The sequence below is a fragment of the Aythya marila genome, assembly GCF_965140915.1.
Source record: "Aythya marila genome assembly, chromosome: 2".
NCBI classification, from domain to species: Eukaryota; Metazoa; Chordata; class Aves; order Anseriformes; family Anatidae; genus Aythya; species Aythya marila.
The window spans coordinates 43082911-43101846 of NC_139043.1; positions in this window are offsets into that span (position 1 = coordinate 43082911).

Below are 18936 nucleotides of genomic sequence, written 5' to 3' on the forward strand. Positions count from 1 at the left end.
AAGGAACCTGATTACTGCTTTTAAAGAGAAGAACAGAAAGGGTAACTTCAGGAAGGCTCCTCAACACCACCAAACGTAAAGGGTTGCCAAAATGCCACCTGGTCTACACACTACAATCAGAGCACTAGTACAGGCATGGGTGCCCCATCTGGATACTATCTGGGGAGTCATGGACCCACAAGGCATCTGTGGCTGGCACTCCACATGGAAATACCTCCCTTCCTCTCTCTCCCTCTTTTCCTCTCTCCTTCTGCCATTCGGAGATGCCACAGCCACCCTGCCATGAGCACAAGCTAAGCTGAGGCAGGTAATGGGGAGGGGCACAGTTTATGTGGAGGCTGAGAGGTGGTTGCTTCACTTACATGCTCTTACCACATGATTTGGCTGGCTGAGGATATTGCTGTAGGTCCAGAATGGTCTTTAGATGCCTGCTCGGTTTTGGGCCTGATGCTTTGCTCCTTTGCTTTTTGACCTCGGTAGAACAACACAAGGTCAGCAGTAGTGTAGGAGGAGACAGCTACTTTTACTGTGCATGTATGGTCCTCTGCTGCTTATCACTGCATTTCTATGTACCATATTACAACCCATTTTTTCATTATTATTATTTTAATTATTTAGTGAAAAACACCAAGGAGTTCTTTTCCACTCCTCTTTTTCTTTCTTACTACTGAAGGGGCTGGAATTGGCTCAAGCTGCCCAGACAAAATTGTGTCTAATATGCAGAAGTACTCAGAAGGCACAAGAACAAAGTAGCTGGTTCTTACACTCACTCATTTTAATTCTTTACTACAGGAATTTGAAGTCCAACACAGATTTTTCCTGTCCTTCAAAGATTTCTCAAATGATGTAGGGTACACATTAGACACAGACCAGAAGCATACATTAGAGGAACTTCAACAAGTTTTTTGTTTTAGAATTAGAAAAGCCAGTGCATCAGTAACACGTCACACTTCCTCACCCCACTCTGTATTCTTTCCTGCTCGCTATGCTGAGCTAATTGTCACAGAACTAGTTTTCACTAGGCTGGCAGCCACCCTGCCCTGACCCATTTACCCCAAAGGACAGTCTCTGCCTGTGACAGTTGCCCAGCACAGACGGGTCTGACATTATTTTTTGGTGAAGTTCCAGCAACTTGCTCTGTAATTCCTGGCTGAATCTATTTTTCCTATTATTAGGGTCTTTTAAGTTACCAAGATCGGCGAGCATTTCAGACTTAGGGTTTATGACTAAAATGAAACATATCCAGTTCTCAAAGGAATAGTAATGTCCAGTTGCTGCTTGAATTAAGTGACCAAACCTTCAGTAGCTCAATCTCAAATACAAAAGGGTATTGAGAGAGAGAGAGAAGAGGGTAAGGAAATGAAAGCATTTGTGATGGAGCAGGAGAGTCACCCCAGAAATAAAGTGAGGGAGCCTTTCATAATCCTTCAACTGGTCTCACCAAACCTCTGGTAAGGTTAAAAAGGGTTTTAGTCAGATCCTGTGGTCAGTTCCCAAGCTACTGTTTCAAGACCTTATTCAGAAAATTCAGCGTGCTGTTTGTTATGCAAGAGATGGAAGTCTTATTTACTAAATTACCAAGAAAGATTTACAAATGCCTTCAGTGAGTGCTTGCAAAACATTGTTCCTCTTCAGGGAAAAAAGGGAAAGGCTCCATTTTTAAGGGAAAGGGTTTGGATATTACTGCCACGCTGTAGGTTCAGACATAGATAAAAGAACTTTCTATGCAAAATTCAAAGAGAAACACAATAGCTATTTGAGTTCTTGATAGACACAGTATGCATTCTGAGTTTCTCATCTTCACCACAAACAGCCCTGAATACACCCTTGACCTCTCAGTTGTACTTGCTGAAGTAATTTAGTATCTGTTATGCTGCCTAAATGGTTTCATACATACAGAAGACAAATCTAAGACAAGTATCTCAAGCATCTTTCAGAGTTTCTGAGCACAATGCCTTCTCATAGAAAGCATTTTGGTGTCAGAGTGCTGCAAAAATCACATGCTTATGAACATTGTGTATAGGACAGTTCACTTCAGAAATTGTGTTTAACTTTTTAAAAATAATATTTTTCTGATTTTAATCGGTTTAGTTCTTCAATCTGCTGTACTTAAAAATACAGGAAACAAGAATTAGACAATGGATAAAAGGGCTCATAATAACTAAATCAAAATTTCCTCCCATGAAGTCAGAGATCTGAACCTTGCAGGAATATCAAAGTAACGCATATATTTTCTGTGCACTAAACTAAATATTTTAAAATACCGTAGAGGCTTTTAAAAATAAATACCTTACTTAGAACACTATTCCTCCTAAAAATATTTGTAAGAAACACAATTGTGTTTTTGGTTTCTGTATTGTACAAAAGAAGAACAGAAAATCTGTTGAAGCAGGAGCCAGAAAAGAGAGCAAATGGCTGTGGTGTTCAGTAGAAAAGCAAGCAAGCAAACAAACAAACAAAAAACACTATGGGGAGAGATTTAGCGAGCTAACCAGGTCAAGATCATAATGGCACTGAAGGGAATCACATATGCCACATTAGAAAAGGGAAACCAGATTTAAAGCTAAGCCAGTCCCACTGCAGAGAATAAAAAAGGTAACAGACTGCATGTGTATGGCTATTGTAGCTTTATTTGTCCCTGCCACGCTTCTATGTATCTTAATAGTTGATTAAGGATGTGTGAGTTTTTTATGTTTTCATGGGTCTGCTGCTTTCTTGTGGATATAAACCGTCTCCTTGGTACTATGCTGCACATGGAAGATGGATGTTTGTGAAAGGAAATGCCAAACATCCTCAAGCCAAGCTTAGAGCTCTGTATTTCACTGGTGTTCATGGAGCTGGTTATATACTACTTGACCTGCTCTAGTCTTTAGCAATATCTGTGCATGTGCAACAACAAGGATAAAGATGCAGGGCCATAGCATCTTACACGAAGAAAAAATGTCTAATATTTGTTACTGTTTTCTAAATTATCTTTAAGTAACAGTTAAGACTCCTTGATATGAGGCACGTGCCTGCGCTGTGGCAAGAGTAGCAATAAAGGTTACCTAAAACATTATTTGATTAGTGCAGGAATAGCTGCGTCTAAGTCTTGCGTGCCTTTTGTCACATGAATTATGACTTTGCATTTGATCCAGCTCCCCCTGAAGTCAACAACAGTCTTTCCATTGACATTCCAGAGAAGCTGGATATTGATAGATCTACAGAGTCAGTAGTCTATGGGCAAAATATCTTTGGCTTCAGCTGGAAAGAAAGCAGTCTAACAATGCTGTAAATATTTTAGGATGGAATTATATATTTGTGCTGATACAGAAGATGTTTTCTTTTTATCTGGACAAGAAGAGCACTGCAAGCAACTTCTAGATTTTTGGTGGTTAGAGCAGAGTTAAAATTAACAAAATATCATATCACAAGTGGTGCATGCTTTCCACACTACTGAGGATCAATGTGAAATGTTTAATAAGAAACTAGAACATGTTGAGAGATCTTGCCACGTTGATAGATATTCACTAATGGCTGCATATGCATGGGAATTCACTGCAACTTTGGATCTGAGCATTTTGGCACATCCATGGGTCAGCAGAAGTCTAATGCAGCCTTTCTTGGAGTTAACTGCATGATTGGACTTGTACAGCATGAGTGATTGATTCAGAGAGCTAAGCCTCCTTCCTGTGCCTGAGAGGATCCTTTAGAGAGCCATTTTCTGTGTTTGCTTAAGTTTCCTGGAGAGATTAAATACGTGGAGTGAGGCTATTTCTAGAACTCGTGGATGGGGTGGGGAGAACCTCACCACTTTGTTCTCCAGCACAGAGACATGTTAGGAGTGGGTCAAGAACAGAGGCATGAACAGGGCTCGGAAATACTCAGAGGGACTAGATAAGGTTTAAGTAAGTGGACACTGAGCTACCCATGGCTGGAAATAAACACAGTAAATATGGGGATTGAACAAGTATGCACATGGTGGGGATGGCAGGAAATTCAGTTTTCCCAACGGAAGATCTGGTATATGCTATGTGTTGAGTAATATTAATGATGCAGACTACATTTTCATAATTTCCTGGTAACTATCCCTGCTGGTATATACGTGCATGTTAAGTTCGTGCATGTAAAAAGGACATTTTTCCCTATCTTTCTTCTCCATTTTTTTTCTTAAATGGACAAATTTGGCAGATGACTACTGCCTTTACCTCTGTTTCTGCATGATCTCTCCTGAGAACAAACACTGTATGCCAAAGCTTTCTCCTGCAAATTTTCATGTCTTTGCTAAAAAATAAATAAATAATGATCATAAAAAACATGAGTGTGTACACGCATGTACACACACTTAAAAATATCTTAGCATGATATAATTTGGAAGCCCTTTTAGGATAAATTACTATAGGAAAAACATATCCTTCCTTTCCTCACACAACACCAGCACATACCATTATTACGTATGTGTTCCTGTCCTGAGTCCAGCCACGTGCTCTGCCACATATTGAAATGTCTGTGCATTAAACAGATACTTACTCTGAGCAGCTTCAAAAATTACAAGCAAATTTTTAAGCACACTCTGTGCTTCATCCTTACAGCCCAATTCCTGTTATCCATCAAGCCTGTTTTAAAATAGGACACGTTTTTGGTACTGCAGAGTCAACAGTGTTGGAAAGTTGGCAGGTACACTTGTTTAAACAACATTCCCAAGTAGTCTCCTGGCAGGTGTTTCCAGAGTACTTTGAGCACAATTCTTTGGATGGGATATCTGCCAAAGTACATAGCAACAGGAAAAAAAGTGTTTTCCTTTTACCACAGTTGGGACAGTGCAGTGTTTCAGATGCTGCACTGTGCATCCATTTCAGGAGCTTATTTTGGCACAGGGTCAGAGCCTATACAATAGTAAAATACACAGCATCTTCCTGCCTGTTTAATGCAAGCGAGCTCCAGAAAACCAACTGGTAGGTTATCTTCTTGATGGTGGGCCAGCCTCTGACGTGCCTCTTCCACTGAACTAGTCTTGCAGCTATATAGAAACTCTTTACCTTAGTAGTCTTTACCACAGACCATCATGTTGCAAGGGCTTCTGCAAGTTCAGAACAAATGTTCGTCTCACAGCTGGCCAGAAGAACAAATGGGAAGGGTGGGTGAGGCAGGAGAAGGATCAGAAAATTCTTGTCTACCTGGCACTGATTTTTCCTACAGCTGAACGTGGCTTTGCTTAATTGAAACCTGTCCTTTAGATTTGCAGAACACATGACTAGTTTTATAATCCTTCTGGCAGCTTGTCCACTTCTCACTATGCGTTCTAGATCTAAAACTGCCCTTTGCATTATCCATGCAGAAACAGTGTCTTAGATCTGTGTACTCTTAGACATGTACAAACACTCTCTGACTAAAAATAGAAGCAGGTATGTGGAACAGTAAACAGAGATCAAAGGCTATGGGAAACACTGACTGAGGGATATGCTGTTTTAAAATCTAAACTGTAATACTATGCTGAAATAAAACGCGGTTCAAAGACATGGTCACAGCATGTTTGGTTGTTAAATGAATACTGAGCTGCAGGTGACCTATGCTTATGCAGACTTGGCACAGGTCTAGAAGACTGCTCTATGACTGGTTACCAAAATAAGGGTTTTCATCTAAAATTCAATTCTAGCTCCTGGTTATAAAGAAAAAGACCTGGGTCAAACCAATGTTGCATTTTCCTGGGTGTACAGACAGGCTAGCACAAAAGTTTCAGATGTGAACTCATCCAGTCATTTCAGAATTTTTGTGGCTGTGTAAGCATCCGCAGTGCCATTTCATGTCACTTGAGCTGTTTCTGTGTATGTGACTCAACTTCATACTACCTCCTCACCTCCTTACTCACCTTATTCCACCTGCTATGTAGTGAGCTACCAATACCTAAAGCTCTTCCACTTATAACTTCTGAAGGTTGGCATAGGTGTAGGAAGCTTCAGCACTCTGTAAGTTGCAAATGACAGTATTGTAGAGTAAATACAGCAGGAGGACAAGAATGGTGATTTTTTCTTCTTCTTCATTTTGTAGAAATCTCCATGTTACTATTGAAATTTTCCAGCATAGAATTTTCTGGTTGCCAGACCAGGCTGCAAAATGTATGGAAGAGAAAGGAACATCCCTTGTCCTTCGTAACTGCCAGCCTTCCTATTTCACTGAATCTCTTTTGTTTCCAACCCAAAATTCACCTTGTCCTGAGCCAGAGGCAGGATCTTCTCTAGGAGCTAGGCTTCTCTAGGGAGTTGCTCCTCTGCCCATCTTCAAAACTAACTTTAAAGATCTTTAACTCTCTAGATCATTTTATAGGTGACTATTTCTATGACTTTTCTTTGCCTTTTATGCAGAAGTAGAGGCATTTTTATTATTATATGTTAGGTAAGTCAGAAAGCCTAGGCATGCACATATGGAGGGGGACACTATGGAAGTAGGCACTGCACAAACACAATATAAGCACAGGCAGCCCAATATCAGAGGTCTCCTTGTCACACTGTAAGGGGTGGAAGAACAGGAGAGCATGAGGACACAACTACACAATACATGGTGGTATCGTAGATCTGAGCAGCCCTGCTCTAGTTAGACTCACCCATTATGAGCATTGCAGCAAAACAATGTTTGAGCAGGTTTTAGAAGAAAGTCCAACTGTCCAAAAACAAGCATGAGCCTTCACTTCAGGGGAGTCCAGCCCAGATAAGATACTTGAATACAAATTTTGTGGGGGAAATTGTATAGTACTTTTTTTTTTTTTCAATTAAGTATATATTTTTTCAAATAGAATTAATTGTTTTCTATTACAGTGTTTAATACCCATTTTGAAGAATAAGTATTTCCAGAGTAACAAAGACAATGTGCAATAGATCCAGGGGAGTAAATTATTTAAGCCCCAGTTTTGGTGTTTGATCTACAAAACAACTTTTCTTTGCAATACATTGATGCTTGAGAATTGGTAGGGCATTATAGCCAAATTAACGAAGACTCCTTTTCTCTTGCTTTGTAGACATAACTTAGGTGTAAGTCATTTCACATGACATTCCCTCTGATGCTGACTCTGTGTCTAGGGTCAAAAGTCACCCCTAAAAAGTAAATAAAAATGCTTTCAACCTGGGTGAAATCAAATATGAGCAAATATCTCCAGAAATGTTTATAGTATTTGCCAGGCTACATCACTCAATTTAACAATAGAGTGAAGAATAATAGTAGCAGTAGTAGTACTGCTGGAGGGAAAAAAAAAAAAAAAAAAAAAAAAACACTATACGTTACGTTGAATCACTATTGGAATCCTAAGCATTTCCAGGTGTTGTGCATGGTTTACAATAGTAACGGTGGAAAGTTTCCTAGCCCCCTTTTCCTTTTTCTTTTGACTTTTCCTACACTCATGAAGGATGCTAGACTGACAAGCCTAGAGAATATATGTTGTCTTGCCACAGATCACGCATACTTCTAACACCTGGGGTTTTCTGCTCTGATATATGTTCATACTTCATATCTGACTTGTTTTCTTTGTGTTGGAACAGTCTGCATTCTCCAGATAATAGAGTAAGGCCATCACTATTTTCCATAAAACAAATTTACTTCTATTCATGTTGCATAAACCCACCACAGATATCAGTGTGAATGGAGTGAATGCAAGAACTTTCAGTGATGATAATGCTTTCTAGTTGTTACCAAAGTAGGCCAGATAAAGGCTAGAGATCTAAACCTCCTAAAATTTGCTTTATTAATCCTGTAAATCTCTGAGTTCCTCAACCAGAGGGTGGACCTACTGCATCTGACCAGTCATCAAGCTGGTGAAACATTCTGTTCAAGGGAATGAGGAATTTTGGGTTCCTTAATAATTTGGCATATGTTTGCATACAACCTGCCTTTCATTTCTAGTCTTTCCTGAAAACTGTTAGTCTTGAAGAACCTTCTTTTAGCTAGGAAGTGCTCATGCTGGGGAGGATGAATTTTTGGCATAGTTTTTAAAGGAAAATCTTTAAACACGTGATCTCATAGATCTCAGAAAGATCTTGGAAGTGGAGCTTTGGAAAATGCCATAGAAATTTCGGAATTCAGCGTTCCAAACCTCTGGGGACTCTGACTGACATTCTTACAGATATTTTTTGAAAGAGGAATGTGCTTGAATGTTTTAATTCCCTTACAGATATGGATGTAACTTTACTCCAGTGCTGGCACAGCTTTCTCTAGAATGGACAAAGGTCTTGCAACCAACATGGGATTTCTGTAAGTGTGATTACAACACGCTTCCTCCAGAGAACCTGACAAGGAAAACTGAGAAGAATGTGCTGAGCAATCAGCGTGGGGTTTTTAGTTCCAAGAACTCTAATGCTTGTCATCCTCTTTGAATAGATGCTTCTAAAATTTGTGGGTGTTTATCAGTAGCACTGCCAAATTAGCAGCAAGGATTCAGTACTAAACCAACTGTTCAGACTGCAAAGAATTCACCACATCTTTTCTTCTGCTGAGCACAAGGTGCATGATAAAAATTCAATGGTCATTTTCCTGTAGAAAATAGAAATTATTAAAAGCTTTAGACCAAAGTGTTTTCTAAGCCTAGCTGAATGATCATCAGGCTGCTGAGTTGGAGCCAGCTTTCATATCCCTGTTTGTTTGGAGCTGTGTCTAGGCATGGCTTCTAAATCAGTTTACCAGTGCACCTCCATGTAACGGCTTCTCTGTCTGGCGTCTCACATCAGGATGTACTGTACAGCACTCAGCTTGCGGAGACCTAAGTATCAGTTCTGACACATCCCATTTCCTTTAATCATTTCACTAAGTGAAATATGCCCAGAGCTCTACACTCTGGATTTTGTGACCAGTTCAGAATGGGGATAGAGAATAGCACCTGGCTGAGTACTTGGATCCAATGCAAGGGACAGAGACTTGGAAATCCCAGCACATGCAGGACAGAAATACAGAACAGTGAAATTTAAGCAGAGGAAAGACCAAAAAAGCAAATAGAAGCTGTGCGTTAGAACACCCTGTTTGAAGGCAAATCAGTGTCTATGAAGACAGGGCTAGGAAGGAAGAGATTGCAAAGTCTTTCATAAGGTGCTGTGGCCAGGAGGACTCCCAAGAAAGGACTGTCATTGAAGACTCTAAGAGAAGCCATGTATGAAGATCATGACTGTTTTCTTACAGACTGTTGTCTCCTGAACTTTGTTAACAAGACGTCTCATTTTAACTGTTTTTGTAACTGCGTTTTGTTCTGTGACACCACCTAGTTTTTGCCATTCCAACCTTTCTTTTTTTTTTCAACATAAGTGCAGGACCCAAGAATTTGTTTCCCAAGCCAAAATCTGAAATTAGCTTCAGACTTCTGCATGCAAACAAGAATTACTGGGCTTGAAATAAATTACTGGGCTTGAAATAATCAGTCCCTCATTATACTTTTTTTTTTTTTTTTTTTTTTTTTTTTTTTAAGGGATTGCATGATTTTATGTCTATTACTGATACAATATTTCCTATTGTTTTGTAAAATCTGTTATTAGTTCAGTGTTGATTCTCAGCTTCTAACTAATCAAACAAAAGTAGAACAGGTTTTTCCACCATCTCCTTTTCCTCTCCGTATTTTTTCAGGAATATTTTACTGAATAAATTCACTAACAGCATTCTTAGAAACTATGAATTTTAAGTGCATATTAACAATCATCTACAGACACAAATTTTCAACTCGTGAACCTTAATTTTTAGACCAAATAATTTCAAGCAACTGTGTTTCAGCAGTTTAAATAATCCCATCTCAGCTCATGTAACTGAGTCACATAAACAGACCATGGCTATGCTTTTAATCCAGCACTGCACAGAATCAAATGAGTTACTGTAAATAGCCTTTAGTAGTTATTCTGTCATAGAACAAGAAAAATACTCTGTGGTTAATGTATCCAAACCAGACTAACCCAAAATCTTTGAATTTTAGATTCTGAATATTCTTACCCAACTGCCTGCAAATGATGTAGCCACTGAACTTTGAAAAGCATAAGCATTTGAGGAGAATCAGAAGGTGCTCACAGATCTTTTTCCAAAATGTTTATTTCATTGACGAATGTGATTCGTTACAAAGTGTTACTTCCAGTAATGAGAGGGAAGAAAAGGAAAGCCATACAACACAGAAGTAGCTTTGAATGTTTTAGGCCACGATGTAAGGAAGAGATTTGTGTGCACAATTCAGACTTCAGCAGGTGCAACAAACCAGGTAAGATGGGATTCATAGCATATAACTTTAGCCATCTGGAAATTAGACTTTTAATTTGGTAGCAGCCTAGGTTCCCTCTAAAGCCAGTGGCAAGCAGGCACTTTCAGAGGAGTCATACACTTTAGATGGGTTGAATCATCCTCTGCTTTGATTGCCAGTTCAAACAGTTCAAACCTCAGACAACTATCTTTTAGCAGGTTAATCTTAGGTGAGATGAATCCTACTTACAGGAGGGCCTCACTTCCCATCAGAGACAAAGGTACAGGTCAAAGTTCATTGTAAGTGCAGTAAATGTTTGCATTATGCAAACAGTGCTTTGTTGCATGGGCCCCTGCCTCGTGAGGGCCAAACACATCCATGACATGGCTGTCCTGTCACTAGAGAGGTTCTTGCCCTGCAAAGCACAACAGCCCTAAGGCTACCAACACTGGGAAAGGGCAGCCCAATGAACAATGGGCTTGTAGCCGAGCTACGCACAAGTGAGGAAAGGAAGCTGTTTATCATCTCTAGGCCATAATGGAGAGCCACTTCCTATTAATTAGAAAAACACAGAAACTGAAAAAAAAAAAAAAAAAAAAAAAAAAAAAAAAAAAAAGAAAACAAAAAACTTACGTAATATGATCTCAGAGCTGGCTGATTTGCTAATGTAAAACACAGGGTGGAAAAAAAAGGCTGATAATGTGGAACAGTAGGGCATGACTGCTGATCTCATAGAAAAAACACGCGGAAAATACTATTCAAAACACTGGCAAAATGACTTCATGTGAAAGGCGGATTTCTTCTTTTACAGTGGGCAGAATGTTCCAAAGGAACCTGTGTGCATCTGCCTGTGTGCTCTTTCCATTAGCAGGCGTGCAGATGGCTTGAATATCTCAGGGCCAAATAGGCACTCTTTGGTTCAGATAGCGTTGAGTGTCTTCATCCTAGATTATGAACATGTCAGATTGCAAACCTGTTAGACTGCATCCAAGACATTTTCCCTCTTGAGCCCTGGCTGTAGGGCTAAGAGCATTTGCTGTTGTTTGGAGGCCTTGTGGGGCAAAATAAAGTTCCTGGTATGATGCAGTCACTCATATCTAGCTCTCTACACCCTAATAGTAACAGAAGCTCAATTAAAAGCCAGTCCCTGCTTTTCTTTAAAGCTGGAGTTTGCAGCATACGAAAATGACCTGGGGATATTCTCTACCACTTTAATTTTGTAACCATGTATGTTTTATTATTTTCATAGTAGTTATGAAAGACTGAAGAAATAGGCTTTAATTCAGGTAGATTTTTAAAAACACCTGTAATACTGTAAAAAAAAAAAAAAAAAAAAAAAAAAGACAATTACAAGATAAAACTCCCGTTTTCTTTCAACTACAGCAAAAAAAAGTTTTAACAGTAATTGTTTTAGGAAGAGAGTATGTTGCACTAAAATAGGACATGCCCAGTATTTTGCATGGAAGTATAAGGTGGAGTTCAAAATCTTTAGTAGCTCCTAAAAGTTAGGAGGAATTTCTCTGTGTGATTATGAATTCTGGTTATCACTATTAGAACTCAAATACCATGCTCTTTTGCTCTTATTAGCAGGAAAATGTGCTTGACAGGAGAAGATCAGAGGCTCAAGAAACAAAAATATTGGCCTCTGTCATGCTGTTTTTCCAGCCCTTACAAAATCTATAATAACCCTAGGCACTGAATGAGATCCCCCACATGCTGAGAAATGAGTAGGTAATGAAAGAGACTTCAGACATCCCTTGGGGGTGAACATGGCCTTCTCCTGAACAGGCACCACTCCACTGCTTGACCAGTTAAATGTGCCACATCAGCATTAATGGTGTCACCACAATCTCTCCTTCCTTCCTAGCAAACCTGTATTTACCATCTCTGTATTTTTGGAAAGAGCAAAGCAAAGATGAAACTGAAGCTTTAACACTTGCCCACTACATAAAAGGTGTGAAGGGCATTTACTCTGGTCATTAGGTGCTTGTTTGAGTGTCTTGTATTGTTTTGTCTTTACTTGGCAGCTACTCTGACACCTGGTGTTACCATGCAGACACCTTGTAATTCTGAGACAAGAACAGTGGCTAAATTAACAATTTTATCACTCATAAGTGATGCATGCACTATCTTGCCTTGGTAGTGTTATCATCTGGCTTAAACTAGTAAATTGCATACAAAAGCAACCAGGAGCACCCAGCTTTAGGCGATGGTATTTTTATTAGGTCAGGCATGGAGCTGACTCAGATGTAGCTTACATTGGCTTTTGGTTCTCTTTAAAGAGCTGTGCAGATGCCATAGCAACTGACCCTGGCTGAGAGAGGCAGGCTGGGCATTGCTAAATGAGACTTTGAGCTTTTTTAGTGCAGTTCACTGAAGAATAGTCTGACCTCCATATATGTTGCAGTCAATCAGGCTAAGCATTTTTTTTTTTCATTAAGAAAATATTATTGTATAACTTCTGGCCAGACAAAAATCAGTCTTGGCATTTGCAAAGGCTCTCAAGATTGTTAATATTTGACTAGTCCCTATTGCTTCATCACATCAAGCTTAAGAATAGCATAAAGGGATACACAATATATCAGAAGTTTGTCCTTTTGTTTTATTCAAATAGGAAAAACACAGTGCATAATAAAACTTTATTCTGAGTCATTATGTTTACCAAGTTTAGAACTATAAATTTCAGTAGTCTACAACAAGCAAGATAAGGAAAGCCAAAGATGGTACGTAGGCATTTCTTAATGCTACATGGCCTAGAGTTGGGAGCAGTATTAGAGCAGAGGTACCTGGAAAAGTCAACACCTCCTTGCTTCTGTTTATATGGAGCTGGAAATCACTGTCTCATAAAGAATTTAGATGACACTGTCAGTAACATTTACTCTCTTGGAGAGCAACGTGTCATGGATTCTGGCACATTTTTACTGGACATATTAGCCTCTATTTAGGGGAATAAAAATACATCAGCGCAACATTTTCAGATAGGTTGCAGCTTCCTGATACAAGAGCACTGAGCAAAATACCATACTGCCTGGATAAGGAAGTTTTTGTAATAGGAATTACACCCCACATTTTCCCCTAAAATGTTTTCCCCTCTCTCCTTCTTTCATTTTTAAAACAATTCCAAGCTGAAAATATGTCATGTAATATGTCATGTACCTTAATAAAGGGTTGAAATCTTAATCCCAGTTTTACGAGCTCTATGAAACCAATGTGCACTGTGCAATATGGGAATTAGTCCCAGGTGACTGCCAGGCAAGTCTGATGTCTCTAGTTATCAAGTGCTACTCTCCTGCAACTACATGTATGATCTGTGTGTTTTTTAATGCGTGCAGTATATTCTGTGGTACAGTTTAATGAAATAAAGACAGGAGAAATGTGCACACTTAATCAGTTTAAATGATAATACATCCTAACCCTCATCACCAAGAAAGGCTCTTAGCTGTTCAGGCTCATTCTGGTGAATCATAGCTTTCAAAGAAAAAAATGAACCATAAAAAATAATAGAAATCAAAATTAAATTATAGGCAAGTGGCAATCTTTCTGTATAATTACAACACTGCTATTGTCCTTACTTCAGAGAGAGAACTCTGGGGACAATTTTAGCTGCTAGTTTGGGGGAGTGGAATGAAAAACAAAAAACTTTTTTTTTTTTTTTTTTGTCTATTTCTTTCATATGTGGTTTATTCCTATATCCTAAAGGCTGCCAGGCTCATGTTCTTTTAATTCCATTGTCTGGGAACATCCTAGCTGTGGTATGGAAAGAAACAGGGGTCTTTCTGAAATCTCATGGAAGAATTAGGGGAAGTTTTAACAGAGCATGCTCTGTATCACTGTAGAAACTAACGATTTCTCATTTTTAGGGGAGTGTGTTTGGAAAGTTCTTGAAACGAGTTTTATTGAATAAAATGTATAATTTTTATGTGTTTTGAAGTTGGTGGATTGTACTTGTACATCCAAATTAGATTCACCCTCTCTCTTTGTTGTTCACTCTTCATATCACTTCCTTTCCAGGACGTGTTTCTCTAGTGACTGTTTTTACCTGTTGCTTCTGGATTGTCTGTTTGTTCTAGATATTCTGAGCAAACCTTCCTCCTTCCTTCCCTCCCTTCCTCTTTCCTTCCCTTCCTCCTCCCCCGCCTCCCCTCCCCCCCAAAAAAAACAACAAAACAAAAAAAAAACACCTCCCTCAGTGAGAAAAACACAGTGTGCAGGTACATGCCAGCCTGTCAAATGGCTCTTCTCTGGCACATAGACTTCTTGGGAAGTTCCACTCATTGTTCCTCTTGCAAATTTTTGCATAGTATAAACTTCTGATAACTAAGTTACAGAAAGATAAGTTACTGTGCCACGTCAGTGTTTTTCCCTTGATAAACCACATTTACCACCAGGATACTGAAAAAATAGAGTCAAGATATCATAAATACTTGAGTCTTTTTTCATGGGAGGCTTGACAGAATGAAATGCATTCAGGGTCTCATCCCACTTCTAACACTAAATCCCAATTTCCCAGTGTGTGATTTGTGTGATTTTCACTTCCTAGTCCCTGATAATCCCATTTGTGGTTTTTAGTTTGTTTGTTTCTTTGTTCTTGTTTTATATATATATATATATATACATACATGTATTTCTCACATGAAAATTGACAATAGTTCCAATGAAAACACAACCCAGTCAGGAGTTTGAGGTACAAGTCTGAAAGGTTAGACAAGAGCACCAGCAGCTCGGATTGCGGTACCTTTTTTCAGCATTTTAGATCCTAACTCTACACAGAGCCTATAGAGTAACTGCATAAAAGCATAGCACTATTTCAGGCATATAGGGTTTTGAAAATCATGGCAACAGCCTAGTTCTCCACACAATATATTGAGAAACCCCTATGAATTCAGTATAATTCATCCAAGAATTTGGTTTCTCTCCGCTCCGCTCTGCTGAATTTAAATGCCAAATTATGAAACAAGTTATAGAAAATGTGATTTATTTTTTTTTCAGAGAAAATGAATCCAGTGTAACTGTAGAACGTGTGTTATCAGTCTGGACTGTATTATCCTGGGATTTTCTTGTATGTGCAAATATTACTGGAAAAAGTCAAAAGAAGTGACCCTTGAGAGCCCTTTCTTATGGGAAATGAAATCAGGCAACATAATTTTTTTAAAAGGGTTGAATTGTGCTTATATGAGGTGGGAAAGCAATTGTCAGAAAATCATTTCTTTTGCCAAATTTTGTATCTCTTCCTCAATATCCTTGTTTAGGAAAGCTGTAAAATCTGTGGGCTGTTGTTACCAGCAATAGTTTTGCCTAATTTCCTGTCAGAGTCCATCCAGCCTAGCTTCCTGCCTTGAGACACAGCCAACAATTTGAGAGTGACGTTCTGATAGTGAATCTTGCTGTGCACTTAGCCAGGTATATAATGTTGTTCTTGTACTTGCACATGAGACAGGATTCTCTCTTGATCTCTCCAACCATCAGTTTATGGCCTGCAGACTGACTATGAGGAGAAGCAACATTTTTAGATTACATTCTGATCACATGAGGCACTATCACAAGACAGTAGAAAACAAATGCATGTAGAGACAATATTCAAGCTTCCTTTTAGGTTTCTTTTTCTTTTTTTCTTTTTTTTAAGGTTTGGCAGGACTTCCTACAGCATCATGGGGAACTGAGATGACCCTTCCTCTATTCCCCATCATACTGCAGACCACTGGGCTTATTTGGAAGCTCAGCAGCAACTCACCATCACTGAGCATTTCCCCACTTTGCCAAGTGGCCAACAGTCAGTCCACCCTGCCTGAGAAATGACTGAACTACATTTTGGGGCATGGTTGATAACACTTTGCAAAAGAACACAGAACTGCCAAGGGCAACTTTTATAAAAAAGCCATAATCACCTCTCTGTAGTACTTTTCCAGGCTGTTTCTTACCTCAAAGCCTAGCTTACTTTTCTCTCTCCTCGATTTCCACTTTCTCAGGTACTCAGGTAGCTACCCTGAAGTCTGTTGTTCAATATTTTTTCCCCTAATGTACAAGTTTTTATTCTTGCACATAACACAGGGCCAGAAATCAGTTTCCACTGAAAAGACTCTCCCCTCAACACCCTTGTAACCATTTCCCTAAATAAGGTTTAAAAGCACAAAAGAAATAGAAGGAACCAGCTTTAAAAATCTCAGAAGGATGAAGCATGCAAATTTGCTGGGAAAAACCATCCTAGATATTACTGTTCCAAATACAGTGACTAAGAATCAACAGTAATTTTTTATCCACTCTAACACTACAGTTTGGCAATACCGTTCAGCAGGAACTTCTATGTCATTGATGGCTGAGTCAAAATATTTTCTGTGACAGGTCACAAAAATGGTTTTGCAGCATTTTCACACAGCTGGAGAAATAATCGTACGAGCAAAAGGGCAGCAGCTGTGAGATTTCAAAGTCTTGCCACAAAAGGAATTCTGGAAATGTAACAAACATTTTTAAGTCCTCATCATCTGTCCAATTCCCCCATTTCTCTTTCTTTCTTGCCTACATTGTCTAAAGCACTAAGAAAATACTGATACAGTATGGTTCTGGAATCCAATTTAAATTATCTGACATTTGGAAAAAAATCTAACCATAAATAAAAGTAGAGTTCTTTGTCTTCTTCAGTTGTATGTCTCAGCTTTAAGTACATGTATTAAGTTTTCCTTTTGGAAGCCATAAAGTTGGGGTGTCTATTTAAATCCAGCAATTCTAGCATGTGTTATGAAATGAAGACAGGTCTGAAACCTCCCAGTCTGGAAGCACACAGCTCCCATGGTCTAACTTTCAGCCCACCAAACACAAAGTGAGTACTGCCTAAGTACACTGTGGAACAAGCAGCAAACACAACATGTCCTGTGACTGCAAGTTTGAACAATATGGGTGAACTACAGGAAGAGAAAATGAGGGAGTAGGCAGGCAATCAGCATAGTAATTTCAGGGGCATTTTTTCTTTTCAGGGATTTGCTCTGTATCTTTGGGAATAGTTTGAGAAACAGAATGGTTCAAGCAAATCTGCAGTCTACAGCATTTTTCCTCACACAAAAGGGACTCTGTTTTCAGTTAGAAGATCCTCAGTTAAAGCAAAAGAAGGATTTATTTAAGCACTCTTGAATGTTATTAAATGCATTTCACATACATCTTTTCAGCAATAGTATAATACAGAGGAAGACTGACCAGCATGTATCTTGTTGTTCTTAAGCCTAGCTTTTACTTTTTTGTTCAGCTTTGCACTATGGGTGCTCAACTTATCATTTCCTGCAGGTACAATGTCTGTGGCCACCTGTAACAACAAACTCCTCTTGACTTCCATGGCAGCAAGGATGTGTGCTAAGCACAGTCAACAGTAAACACTGAGCAGATGGCAGTTTCAGACGTACAATTTGAAAATCCACTGGTTTCATCAATATCATTCAAACAGCTAAACTCATCTAGTGGTGATTTCATCATACCCAAGTGTGGGGCTGCAGCAATGAGGGGATGTATTTCTGGAAGGACTTAGCAGCCCAGTGCAGAGACAGATGCTTGGAGGCACTCAAGGTTCCTTTGGGCCACTCAGGTTACAGACTTCCAAAGATTCCCTTTGCTTTCATGGATGCTGAAATGGATTTTTCTTTATTCATTTCTGAAAGATTCCTTTTGGATCTTGCATGGGTGCTGAGGCTTTTGAAAATCTGGTCTTTCATTTGAGATGTTCAGCCCTTCTAAAAGGCAAGCTTGCATTTCAGTGCTTTGCATTCATATTTATACAGAATAGAAGTGTGGAAAAAATTCTCAGCCAGCACAGCCGGTTAAAAACCTACCAACGGTACAGGCTAGACATAGATATGCCAAAGAAAGGGGCATCTCGGCTGATGCTTTGTGTCATGAGTCATACAGAAGGTCTCCACTAGGAGGCTCTGCCAGTCTCCATTTGCCCAACTTTTCTGGTTCAGGTCAGCCTTACAGATGAGCTCCAAGGCAAGAGAAGGGAGTTGGCTCTTTTTTGCTAAGTGCTCAGAGTACATAGCAAGGCTATAGATTTTTCTAGGGCATTAATGAAATACCTAGAAGGGAATTCTGCTTTAATACTACCACACTGTTACTGCAAAGTACGTCCACCTAAACTTATTTTATCTTGTTACCTAAACTTTATCTTGTTTTCCTGTAGGCCCACTGTCGAGTTATGCAACCACCATCACCTCTACCATGTCAAAATACCTCCTAGTAACTACCTAGATGAAGAGCAGTCATGTCAGGCTGAATCCAGGCAAGACCAAAATGTGTCTAGGTGAAATGGGAAACACTTTGAAGAGCTGGCCAAAACATTTTTGCCACCTTACTCAAAGATATACAGTCCTTATTCATCAAAGTTATGGCTGACTCCACACTAGATAGACTTGTATGATCAATTTGCATTAATTTCTAGAAATGCTTTTGCTTACTTTCAGCTCACTAGGAAACTGTTCTTTCCTTGTAGATGGGCATCTCACCCCAGTGATTCATACATTTGTCACCTCCAGCATGAACCCCTGTAACTGAAGTGGAATCTGAAACCTGTGAATGGATCCAGAAGGTGACTGCTGACTTTTTCCATGGTGAAATGTGCTGTTAGCACAGTATGTCTGAATTCAGGTACCTCAGAAAGCCTCCACTTTCTCTCAGTACCTGTTTACAGCCCTAGCCACCATTTTCAAAGCAAGTGAAGAAATTTCAGAGACAGCTGCATACCTCTGATGTGCCTTAGATCACAGGTTTAAAAAAAAAAAAATGTGAGAACT